This window comes from Arvicola amphibius, chromosome 14 (genome assembly GCF_903992535.2).
Source record: "Arvicola amphibius chromosome 14, mArvAmp1.2, whole genome shotgun sequence".
NCBI lineage: Eukaryota > Metazoa > Chordata > Mammalia > Rodentia > Cricetidae > Arvicola > Arvicola amphibius.
The window spans coordinates 25,985,782-25,999,247 of NC_052060.1; the positions used below are offsets into that span (position 1 = coordinate 25,985,782).

General features: G+C 43.4%; 1 pseudogene; it reads right to left on the minus strand.

The window, feature by feature from the left end:
• Positions 1-12,436: 12,436 nt before the first annotated feature.
• Positions 12,437-12,588, minus strand: LOC119801534 (annotated as a pseudogene).
• Between the last annotated feature and the right edge of the window lie 878 nt (positions 12,589-13,466).

The window sequence follows — 13,466 nt, forward strand, 5'->3', positions numbered from 1 at the left end:
TGGCTGTAACTTGGATGAAAAGAGTTTTTGTGCTGCACGCTCAGTCTCAGAGTTAAAGTGCTGAGTGCGGCTCCTACCTGGCGGCCCCAGAGCTAGTAGAAAATGGTACATCCTCCATTTTGAAATTGGAGAGAGGTGGAGCCAACATCCAGAGCAGCCCGCAGCTCTGCAGCTCAGAGCTGCAACCGATTCAGAGTCACAAGCGGCTCAGCTATGTTGGACTGGGCGTGGCAAGCCTGCAGTACCTGTTTTTGACCTAGGAATGTCACAGCTTAGATTCTTAAGTGTGTAGCGATTTAAAAGCACAAAACAAAAGTGCTCCTGGATAGTAAAAAATTACAGATTCACAATAGAAAAGATTCAGACATAGAAGGCCTTTAAATGGTTCACGTAGGCTTAAAAGAGAGAAAAAGAAAATATAGAGAATAAAGTTAATGCCTTAAAAAAAAAAGGTTAAAGTCTTTAAAGAGACAGAGTACAGATAGTTATAGATTAAAAGAAGTAAAGTGATAGAGTAAAAATAAGCCACGTAAAAATGGAAAATTCACAGAGAGTCTGGATTATGTATTTTGTTGTGTTTTCTTTGATTTTTTTGACTGTAAAGGAGCTAAGTACAGAGAGACATTTCATTATATGGGCTGCCAGGCTAGACCAGAATGGACATCTTAACGGTATGACTTCAGGATTTGGATCTAAGAACATGATGCTTTGGAAAAGAGTTTCTTCTTTTGTTTTCACAGAGGACGAGACTCTGTGGATTGCTTCTATCCCAATATGGTATGATAGACCACGCCCTCCTGAAAGGTTGCTGTGAACATCTTCAAAAAATTACTTCACTCAACCGCCAACTGAGAGGAACCTAGCACACAGGTTATACCATGAAAGACCTAAATTACAGCGCCCCCATTCAGCAGGAAGCAGTTTGGAGAGAAATAACTGCGCCCATTTTCCCAAATATTGTTTATAAGTGTTCTTTTACATTTAAAGGGGGATATGATATAGAGATGAATAATTTGCAATGGTATGGATTTTAAGGTCAATTTGTTATATGTATATGTATTTCTGATCTTGATTAAGATATTGTAATTGTGTAGTTCATTTAAGAATGTAATGTATAATTAGGAAATATAGGTTGTTAATGGATAATCATCAATAATAGTCAAGCTTGTAGTCATGTTAGTTAGATTTTCTAGATGTGCATAGATATATTTCAGTTAGGCATTCTTCATATCTTTCAAAGACTGCAGAATATGGCATTTAATGTTTTAATAACTTAGGGTTTTTCATGACAATGAGACACGTCTGCTCCTGGCAGCACCAATCTACTTCGAGAGGAAGATGGGCATCGAAGAGGCTACTTATGGAGTTTGTTAGCCATTTGGGCAAGAAACTGTTCTTGCCTGGACTGCTACATAAACTGGACACAAGGAACCCACAGAAAGAGGACTGCTGAACTTGCCTAAAGGTGAGATGGCCTTTTGGGGTTCCTGATTCATTAAAGAGTCTGCGAGACGTTCTGCAGGACACAGCAGAAAGTGACTGAACTGTCTTTGGAATTTCCTGCTTCATGAAAAAGTCTGCTGGACACTATGGGCCTGAAGGCTGAAGATGGATGCCCCAACGGTACAGAGGAACTTTGGGTGACTGTCTAGGCAGCGAGTTGTCTCTGTCATTTCTAGAGTTTAAAAGTTACAAATGACTTGTTTACTTAGGTAATATTATATCCTTCTGGAGTCTTTGATGGAGTTGAAGAATAAATAGATAGTTATAGATTTCCTTAGTTATGATAAAAGATAAAATAGATTTAAATATTGTAACTGTAATTCTTGCTTGATAACTGTTTTGTTACATGTAATTTTACTATGTTAAAGCCTTTCTTTTTTGTTTAAACAGGAAAAGGGGAAATGATGGAGGAGAGTTATCTGTCTATGTTTCTTTCATTGGTTAATTAATAAAGAAAACTGCCTTGGCCCTTTAAGAACAGAAAATTAGGAAGGTGGAGTAGACAGAACAGAATTGTGGGAACAAGGAAGTAGAGTTGGGGAGACGCTTCAGGCATTCGCCATAGTGAGTCTCCATGCTTCTCCTCTCCGAGATGGACGCAGGTTAAGATCTCTCCTGGTAAGCCACACCTCGTGGTGCTACACGGATTACTAAATATGGGTTAAAGGAAGATGTGAAAATTAGCCAATAAGAGGCTGAAACTATGGGCCAGGCATAGTTTAAAATGGGCCAGGTGTTTAAAAGAATACAGTTTCCGTGTAATTATTTCGGGTGTAAAGCTAGCCAGCAGCTGGGTGGCGGGACGCAGCCCCGCTGCTTCACACTACAAAGGTGGGAACAAGAAGAGTGCCCACCTTCCACGTCACAAAGGTGAAACCGTTTTTGCTAGCACACAGCAATCAGAGTACACATTGCAAATGTCTCTCAAGTAATCCTCTTCATAAGAATATAGAGAGTCACATTTTTTTTTTCCGAAAAACCAGAATGTGTGGTGGAGAATAGCTAGGTGGAAGAGAAACCTGAATAAAACTTTCTAAGTTTCACTTGCTTTTAGTTATGTGGCTTTGTTTGGTTGGATACTTGGTTAGCGGGTTTGGTTTTTCTCTTTGTTTGGTTGGATACTTGGTTAGCGGGTTTGGTTTTTCTCTTTGTTTTGGCTTTTTAAAATGGGGTCTAATGCAGCCAGCCTGGCGTCTAATCTGCTATGCTTCTATAGCTGACTTTTAACTCCTGACCTTTCTGTCCTCACAGTCACTTATACTTGCTTTATTTCCGATTTTTTTTTAAAGATTTATTTATTTATTATGTATACAACATTCCTTCCATGTTTGCCTGCATGTCAGAAGAGGGCACCAGATCTCATTATAGATGGCTGTGAGCCACCATGTGGTCGCTGGGAACCGAACTCAGGACCTCTGGAAGCGCAGTCAGTGCTCCTAACCTCTGAGCCATCTCTCTAGCCCTTTATTTCCGATTTTAAAGGCCTTGTATTTAAACAGTAGAGCCCCAGGACTTTACCGCAAATGACACTTTGAATGCCCGGGTCAGATGGAGATGGCTCCTAAGTTGCTTTGGAGGAACTTGGAGGCCAGTTGAAATGGCTGTCTCTTCACCTGAGCCCCAGTGTCTGTTGGGTAACCTCTGACTTTCCTTGAGCAAACCCTGCACACTCAGTTTGTGCAAACACAGCCATTTTCAGCACAAGGTCCCATGGAGAGCATAGTTTGGCTGAGCATAGGCACCCAGCCAATAGCTTTGCTTCTGCTTACTATCACTTGCCTTCCCCAACACCTCAGGAATCCATTTCTTTGCTTCTCTTTTTAATTTTATTCATGATTACTGTGTGTGTGCATGCTATATGGACATCAGGCAGTCATGCTATGATGGAGGAGAGTTATCTGTCTATGTTTCTTTCATTGGTTAATTAATAAAGAAAACTGCCTTGGCCCTTTAAGAACAGAAAATTAGGTAGGTGGAGTAGACAGAACAGAATTGTGGGAACAAGGAAGTAGAGTTGGAGAGACGCTTCAGGGAGTCGCGTGGTGAGTCTCCATGCTTCTCCTCTCCGAGATGGACGCAGGTTAAGATCTCTCCTGGTAAGCCACACCTCGTGGTGCTACCCAGATTATTAAATATGGGTTAAAGGAAGATGTGAGAATTAGCCAATAAGAGGCTGAAACTATGGGCCAGGCAGTGTTTTAAAAGAATACAGTTTCCGTGTAATTATTTTGGGCAAAGCTAGCCGGGTGGCGGGACGCAGCCCCGCCGCTTCACACTACAGATTTGGCGCTCCAACGTGGTGACTAAATCCACTTAAAAACCTTGCCCGCTTGGGATCGGAAAGAAAGTTCTCTGAGACCATGCCAATGGCTCACTGCTCCCTTCCTGCACCTGGGCAGATGGCGGAATCAGGCTTAGGCGAGCGGGACAGCATTTGCGGATTCCTGCCGCCATAGAGAGAGAGATGTTTTCAGACTGCACGGTGCTCTGCGCTTCAGATTCGGCTGTGACTTGGATTAAGAGAGTTTCTGTGCTGCACGCTCAGTATCAAAATTAAACTGCTGAGTGCAGCTCCAATGTGGACTGCTGTGCACCTGGAACTTTGTGCAGCTCAGGGGCACCAAATGACTGAGGCAGTAGCAGCTTTGGCTCTGCTCCGCCATGCTGAACTGTACTGAGCTCAGGCAGGATCTATCGTAATTACCATGATAACAGCGCAGTTAAGGTTTAGACTTGGCTGGAAACAGGCAGTACCGTATTACCTATAAGTGGCGCAACTTAAGTTTTTAAGAAGTGCTTAACATTTTAAGAAATGCTCCTGGATAGTAAAAAATTACAGATTCACAATAGGACAGATTCAGACATATAAGACCCCCATATGGGTCACAATGTTGGATGACTGTACGTAGGCTTGAGAGAGAGAAAAAAATAAATATATAGAGAATAAAGTTAATGCCTTAAAAAAGGGGTAAAGTCTTTAAAGAGACAGAATAAAGTAAAGTGATAGAGTGAAAATAAGCCACGTAAAAATGGAAAATTCACAGAGAGTCTGGATTATGTATTTTGTTGTGTTTTCTTTGATTTTTTTGACTGTAAAGGAGCTAAGTACAGAGAGACATTTCATTATATGGGCTGCCAGGCTAGACCAGAATGGACATCTTAACGGTATGACTTCAGGATTTGGATCTAAGAACATGATGCTTTGGAAAAGAGTTTCTTCTTTTGTTTTCACAGAGGACGAGACTCTGTGGATTGCTTCTATCCCAATATGGTATGATAGACCACGCCCTCCTGAAAGGTTGCTGTGAACATCTTCAAAAAATTACTTCACTCAACTGCCAACTGAGAGGAACCTAGCACACAGGTTATACCATGAAAGACCTAAATAACAACGCCCCCACTCAGCAGGAAGCAGTTTGGAGAGAAATAACTGCGCCCACATTCCCAAATATTGTTTATAAATGTTCTTTTACATTTAAAGGGGATATGATATAGATATGAATAATTTGCATTGGTATGGATTTTAAGGTCAATTTGTTATATGTATATGTATTTCTGATTTTGATTAAGCTATTGTGATTGTAGTTCATTTTAAAGAATGTAATGTATAATTAGGAAATATAGGTTGTTAATGGATAATCATCGATTAATAGTCAAGCTTGTAGTCATGTTAGTCATTTTCTAGATGTGCATAGATATATTTCAGATAGGCATTCTTCATATCTTTCAAAGACTGCAGAATATGGCATTTAATGTTTTAATAACTTAGGGTTTTTCATGACAATGAGACACGTCTGCTCCTGGCAGCACCAATCTACTTCGAGAGGAAGATGGGCATCGAAGAGGCTACTTATGGAGTTTGTTAGCCATTTGGGCAAGAAACTGCTCTTGGCTGGACTGTTGCATAAACTGGACACAAGGAACCCACAGAAATAGGACTGCTGAACTTGCCTAAAGGTGAGATGGCCTTTTGGGGTTCCTGATTCATTAAAGAGTCTGTGAGACGTTCTGCAGGACACAGCAGAAAGTGACTGAACTGTCTTTGGAATTTTTCTGCTTCATGGAAATGTCTGCTGGATACTGTGGGCCTGAAGCCCGAAGATGGATGCCCCAACGGTACAGAGGAACTTTGGGTGACTGTCCAGGCAGCGAGTTGTCTCTGTCATTTCTAGAGTTTTATAAGTTACTTATTTCTTGTTTACTTAGGTAGCATTATATCCTTCTGGAGTCTTTGATGGAATTGAAGAATAAATATGTTATGATAAAAGATAAAATAGATTTAAATATTGTAACTGTAATACTTGCTTGATAACTGTTTTGTTATATGTAATTTTGCTATGTTAAAGTTGAAGCCTTTCTTTTTTGTTTAAACAGAAAAAGGGGAAATGATGGAGGAGAGTTATCTGTCTATGTTTCTTTCATTGGTTAATTAATAAAGAAAACTGCCTTGGCCCTTTAAGAACAGAAAATTAGGTAGGTGGAGTAGACAGAACAGAATTGTGGGAACAAGGAAGTAGAGTTGGAGAGACGCTTCAGGGAGTCGCGTGGTGAGTCTCCATGCTTCTCCTCTCCGAGATGGACGCAGGTTAAGATCTCTCCTGGTAAGCCACACCTCGTGGTGCTACCCAGATTATTAAATATGGGTTAAAGGAAGATGTGAGAATTAGCCAATAAGAGGCTGAAACTATGGGCCAGGCAGTGTTTTAAAAGAATACAGTTTCCGTGTAATTATTTTGGGCAAAGCTAGCCGGGTGGCGGGACGCAGCCCCGCCGCTTCACACTACAATGCTATGATCACACATGCGGAGGTCAGAGGACAGCATTGATGGAGTCTGTTCTCTCCTACTACCTATACATGGACTCCAGAGATTGAACTTAAGTCTCCAGGCCTGTGCAGGAAGCGCCTTTGCCCACTGCGCCATCTCCTAAACCATCACCCTGAGGAGACAGATTTGAGACTTTTGCTGGTCTCTACACGACAGAAGCCTTATAAATAAAGTCCCCTTTGCAAAACTTGTCCTATCAGAGATTGGTGCGCTGTGCTGGTCTAGGCTTTGGTGTCCATGTCAACATCTTAAGAAAGAACAGATGCGACACTTCCACCAACTTCTCTCCTCTCGGGAGGTACGGATACGAGGACACTGAAGCACAGATGGGAGAAGAGTCGGTGCTCTGCTCCTAGTGCAAGAGCCTCCTCAACTTAACGAGCAAGCTGCCAGATTATTTTACGTTGAAAACACGTTTGAGTCTAATGTAGAAAGAAGAGAAATTACATGTTTAGCAGCAATAAAAGGAGGTATCTGGTGTTCTTCATATACTTATAAGAAGTCTATTTAAATAACAAGTGAATACACTACATTGAGAAAAAAAACTAGTCTCTCAAGAGGAGTTAAAAACCTACTCGAGTTGAAAATTATCTGTCTCCTTCAGAGATCCCTGGTTGAATGATTAAAATTCATAGAGTATCCTAAAAGAAAAAGTGCCCAAGATCCCTGAGAATTACTGTCTAATAATTTCCTCAGACTTTATATAATTAGACATCACAGATGCAAAATTAATATGCCTGGCATGAAGTTAACCTTTTCCCCTCATCTTTATATCTGGCAAGGTTCATAGTGCACTAATGACTAAAAATTAAAGAAATAAGCATGTTTTTAAGAGAATGTATGTTATGAGAGTTCCCTGCTAGTTTTACTCCTTAGTGCTTCCACCACAAATGTGTAAGGGCTTCCTCACGCCAAACACTTCTCTGCCAATATGGACTGGGTGTCCTGTCATTAGATTTAATACTGACACGGTCTATTTGGAGTCACCAATCCCACAAGTCAAGGACTGCCTACCCCAAGACTATCTCACTTCAGACACCAGTGGCAAGACCTCGGTGGCCACCCACACTTCTTATTGACCAGCTAGCTACTCATCAAGGGTTCTTGCATTTTCCTCCTCCTATCTAGTGGTTCGCAAGAATAGTTCATAGGATTCAGGAGAAAAGCTTCTTAACATCACCTGTTTATTATAAAAAAAAAAAACTCAGCCCACTGAGGAGAGGCATAGGAATGGTGTGGATGAACAGCAGAGATTCCATGCTCTCTCTGGGTACACCGCCCTCCCAGCTCCTCCAAGTGTTCACCAATTTGGAAGCTCTCTGAACCCTGCGTTTGTTTTATTGAGAGGTCCTATTTTCCTAGGAGTAGTTGATTAAACCACTAGGTACTCATGATTCCATTAAATCTCCATCCCCTCGCTTCTCCTCAGATGGGTAGGGCCGACTGCACCGAGAGCTTGGTTTCTCTAGCAACCATCATGAAGTCATCTAGGGTCATCCTGGAAATATGAGCTCAGCTGTAGTCTAAAGCCGTTTACAGATTATAGAAGATGTTCCTCATTAGTGAGGAGATTTTAAGAGTTTTGAACGTTCCATGTCAGAAACTAGGAACTAAGACCAAATATGCCTATGTTTTATTGCCACAGATAGAAAAAGAAGCCTAGGAACTGTTAGCAGAAGTTTTGTAATCTTGCAGTTTTCTAATACACTGAGTGAACTTGGCCCCCAGAAAAGCATTCCTTGAGACGGAGACTTTCAAGCACAAGTTTCGCCAACTCTAAACTGTAAGTTAGCATTTATTATAAAAGACATGAATCAGGAACATCAAGCTGGAGTGAGGAATCAGGAAGGTGCAGAGAAGCAAGGAGCGTCCACACTCTTGCTAGTGCGGCCCTTCCAGCACATGGGGCCATAGAGCGGCATGGAATTTTAGATGACATTTAAATATGAAACATCTTAACTTAGGTTCCCCTGAAACAAAGATTCAAGTACTAGTAATTTCTTTGGGAGTTACAGGAAACGCCATCTGGAGAGTAGAGGACGAGGCCAGGAAGGAAGAAAAGACAATGGATAGAGGGTGTTGTCTGCAAGCCTAGCAACCCCTGTGAACAGCTGGAACGTATTTCCCGTGGATTCACTCTACAATGGTGTCACAGTACCTTAAGCTCCACCCACCTCCTCTTCCCCCCCAAAAGAGGAGATTTACCTTCCAGATCCCATCACCCATCCGTGAGAGCTGCTCCCCAGTTCATATCCTGGCACTTTTTTTTTGTTGCACGCACACAAGATTCCAGAAAGAAAAATAACCCCAGGCATAGAGAGATACAGAAATTGGTAAACCAAAAGGGTCAGTGCGCTGTACCAAAGATAACAGGGAGGTGTGAGAGAAATATAGCTGAGTTTATTGAATGCTTCACCTCGCATACAAGAGACCCCTGATTCAAACCCCAGCAACCAGGAAAAAACTTCAAAAATAATAATAAGCTTCTCTGGATTACTCAAATGACTGTTTCTCTGAAATGGGGAGATAGCTCAGCTGGTAAAGTGTTGCTGCTCAAGCCACCACCATCTCTAAACTCAGTTTCCAGCACCCATGCAAATAGCCGGGTATGGTGGCACACTTCTAATCCCATGCTACGGAAGCCTGGGGTCAGCCACACCTAATCCATGAGCCCGGGTCCTAGTGAGAGATCCTATAACAGAACCAAAGAAACAAAACAAGATAGACAGGAGGAGCACCCAGATTGTCCACTGATTTCCACGTGTATCTGGGTGCACACACTCTAGCATACCTGTGTGTGTGTGTGTGTGTGTGTGTGTGTGTGTTCCTCTGCTGCCATTCCTAGCAAAATTCCTCAAAATTTTTCTAGCTTCTGTCTCCGAATGTTCTCAGCTCATTCTCACTTGAACATACTGCACTCAGTGCACTCAGATCTCTGGGCCACATTACACCAAAGCCATCAAAACTATCCTAATGGCAGTCATCAGGGCCCTGCTAATCACCCTAATTCTCACTCTTCATTTTACTTGATTTACTAGCACCTTTGAATGTGGTTTGTTCTCTCCCTCTCCAATCACACCCTTCCTTGGCTTCTCCTGCTAATCTGCTGGTCCTTTTTCTGTCTAGTGGACTCCTTCTTTGCTTGACGCCGCTCCTTATTTTCTTGGCTTTCTAAAATCAGAACAGCCGGAGCTCAGGGCACATACGCTTCTGCCTCAGCCACTCCTTCTATGACCTCATCCAGTCCCATGGCTCTTGACCATGGTCTGCATGCAATCTTGCAAATGTTATTCTCCAAGCCCAAAACTTCTGATGCTAAAAATAAAAAGCTTACTCCCTGTACAAGCACTTCATTGATTGACAGTGAGCCTTAGACCTTGGATTTATCTTCAACACCTTCCTTTACATTGCATGACACATCGAGTCTGCAGCATATCCTGCCACCTCTATATTCAGAGCTAGGAATGGTAGCTCACACCTATAATCCCAAGCCCTGGGAGGCAGAGGCAGGAGCATGGGTGCAAGGTCAACCTTAGCTACTCGGTAAATGTCTTGGTTACTCCTCTATTGCTGGGATAAAACACTATTCCCAAGGCAACTTAGAGAAGAAAGAGTTTATTCAGGGCTTATGGTTTCAGAGGGCTAATCAAAGGAATAGCTGAGAGCTCACATCTTGAGACACGGCTGTGAGACAGACAGAAAGACACACACACACACAGAGAGAGAGAGAGAGAGAGAGAGAGAGAGAGAGAGAGAGAAGGGAGGGAGGGAGGGAGGGAGGGAGGGAGGGAGGGAGGGAGGGAGAGAGAAAACATGTAGTTTGGAGGGAAAAGTGATGTGGGTGGCAGGGGAGGAAGTGAAGAGAAAGAAATGAGGGGTGATCAAACCATTATATGAACTAATGAAGTTCTCAATAAAATTAACAGTGGATAAAATACGCTATCATCTATTTGGAAGGGATAACCAGTTTTCTGGAGCAATTTCTTTCTTTCACAACTGCTATGAAGCTCAGGTGAGGAAAATTAGAGGCAGCCTGATCCCCACATCAGCCTTCACTTTGCTCCGCTACCTCTCTTTCTGCTGCCTCTCTGCTTCGCAGTCCTTCAGCGAAACCCTAGGTCTGAGCACAGAGGACAGTTCCCACTTGGGAGCCCCTGACCGGTGGCTTCAGCGCAGCCCCCCATTCAGGCCCTTGGAGCTTTGCTGTATGAACAGTCTGCACTGCTTCGTAGGAACTATGCTCCTCTCCTCTGTCAAACGGGAACAGACCAAAGAGCCCTGAGGCCCAGGACTGAGAAAGCATCCCAGGTACAGGTTGCAGGCAACAGATGCCGGTTCCTATTCTCACCCAGTAGGACTCTGAATATGTGTAGCCCTGGGCAGGCGTATGAGCAGCGTGAAAGGATATTGTAGAGTGAGGTTGATTAACAGCAGGACCTCTGCATACCTTCCGAAAGGTTCTAAAATGTAGAACTATAGTACTGACCTAAACGTAGGGCAGACCTTGACATTTTAAAGAGTATTTAACTTTTTCATAGCTTCTAAAGTATGGAAGAAACACACACACACACACACACACACACACACACACAAAAAAAAAAAACCCTGGGAAGCCATCTACTGTGCAACGAATTCAGAGAAGTCAGAAATAAAATGGTTTCTGTGAGACATTCTAACTTTTATGGGAGAAAAGTGATACACTGGTCTTGATGACAAACAGGACAAAAGGACAAAGGGACGCTTGCTCACAAAAACATCTGCACCTGTCAAGCTTGCTTTTTCAAGAAATGGCAACACCTTTGACATTTAACCCACTAGACTCTGCTCTAGACCATGCACATGAAGGTATTACAGTTCACTGGCAACCGAACAGATATGAACTCCAATCAAGCTATCCTGCCTAAAAATGCCTCCAGGTGTGTTAAAGACACCCACAGGCACACACATGTCTCAAAAATCCCTAAAACGAAACAGGCAAATCCATGGGTTATTGCAACACAAGCTATTTTTAAAACTCATGGGGAGCAAGGAAAACAGCTTCTGAGTTCTAGATTCTGAATTCCCACTGACCTGCGATTTGTGGGGCCCATACCTCCTCCTCTTCATAGGGATATCCTCTTGGGCTGTACGGACCCCACATATTCTGAGTTACCTTTTCATTCTTCTGGGTGGCACAGGCCTGTTGTACTCAGGTGAGAAGACAGAGGAATTCGTCCCTATCACATGGGCAGAGGTGGTATTCGATTACCTTCTATCGGCTAGATTATGGGGTTAAGGAACTTGATCAGTTTACAGTCTGTGAGTGTTCAGACACAGTAGTGCAAGCAATGGGGTGGATGCCGGTGCACTAAGGGTCCTGTATTGAGGAGACACCAAAATTTGACAAAGAATGCAGTCTGATACTATTTTTTTTTCTAAATCATAACTGCCCAGGGACTGTTAGTAAAGGAGAAGTGGGGGCGGGGAAGGCCGAAGCAGTGAGGTCTTCAGCAGTGAAGGCAGACCGGCTGTGCAGGACCGGCTGTGCAGGAGCTTGTCAGCCTGCATCTGCTATTTATAGCGCTACCATTGACTCTGTGTCAACATAGCCATCTCCGGACTGGAGATGACTAACAGTTTGGGTTGATTTGGTTTAATTAGATTGGATTAATATGGCCATCGCACAGTTGCGTGGGAGGACCATTAATTAACCATCTCAACTAGATGTTGTTTGTTTTTAAGTGTAAAACGCTCTTTCCCCAAATTTGGATTAAATGTATGCACTTGTATGCCAACCCTCTTCTGCCTCGGATTCCCACCAGAAGCCTGTGGCCCACACAAGCTCTCTGCTAGCGAGCTCAAGGGGGAGTTCCACATCTGAGCTAAAGGAGTCACTTGTGGTAGGGAAGAGGAGGAGGCACAATTCCTGGGGTCAACAGAAAGCCCTTCTCTGCCACTGGCAGTGAGCCCTTGGGCTAAGCTTTGGCATTTCTTTTCGTTTTAGTGCCTTGTCTCTTTGGCAGCTCTGGCATCGAACCCAGAGCTTCACGCATGCTAGGCAACGGTTATACCTCCCCCCCCCACCCTTGTGTGGGTTTCTTCCTTTTGTTAGGAAAATTTTGTTTCAACGGGAGAATGCGTATCCAGCTCCCCCACTCACCAAGTATGCCATTGAGTTCGTGGCAATCACTGGGGTCAGCACATCTAGAGTGCATTGGATAAGCCTCATCCTGGGAAAACCCCCTTCATTACCATGGTATCTCCCCTGCCAGGTAAGGATTTGTGGGTGTTTCTTTATTCCACCAAACTCATCTCGCCTCTAAAATCAAGCTAATAATGATATCTACCCTTTGGGGGTTTCAGAGTTCAATGATATAATCAGCTGAAAAGTATTACCAGAATGCCTGCCACAGCCTGAGCCACAAATGCCAGACATTATTATTGGAACTCGCAATGGGTATTAGGCTAAAGGAAACTTTATAGACTGGTTCTACTGGACACGTTTGGATCAGCATATACAGTAGTCAGGGGTTTTACACCTCAGTTCTGTTCACAGTTTCTTCAGGGACAGAGCCCAGGGCCCTTGCATATGGCAGGCGAGCATCCTCCCGCTGAGTCACACCCCCAGTTGATAATTTGGTTCTGTTGATAATTTGGTCTCAATAATTCCTCATTATAGGAGGCTGTCCTGTGTACCATGTTATGGTTAGTGGCATTATGTGTGTGTGGGGGGGGGCTTTCCTGTGTACTGTGGGATGGTTAGTGGTATATGGGGGGCTGTTCTGTGTACTGTGGGATGGTTAGTGGCATATGGGGGGCTATTCTGTGTACTGTGGGATGGTTAGTAGCATATGGAGGGCTGTTCTGTGTACTGTGGGATGTTTACTGACATTTGATGAAGGGTTGTCCTGTGTACTGTAGGATGGTTAGTGATATTTGATGGGGGGCTGTTGTGCTATGTACCATGGGATGGTTAGTGACATTTGTTGGGGGGTTGTCCTATGTACTGTGGGATTGTTAGTGGCATTATGGGGGCTGTCCTGTGTACTGTGGGATGGCTAGTGGCATGGGGGTGGCTGTCCTGTATATTGAGGGCTGATTAGGGGTATCCCTGACTTCCAGCCACTGTATCACCTCTTCACAACAGAAACAAAATCT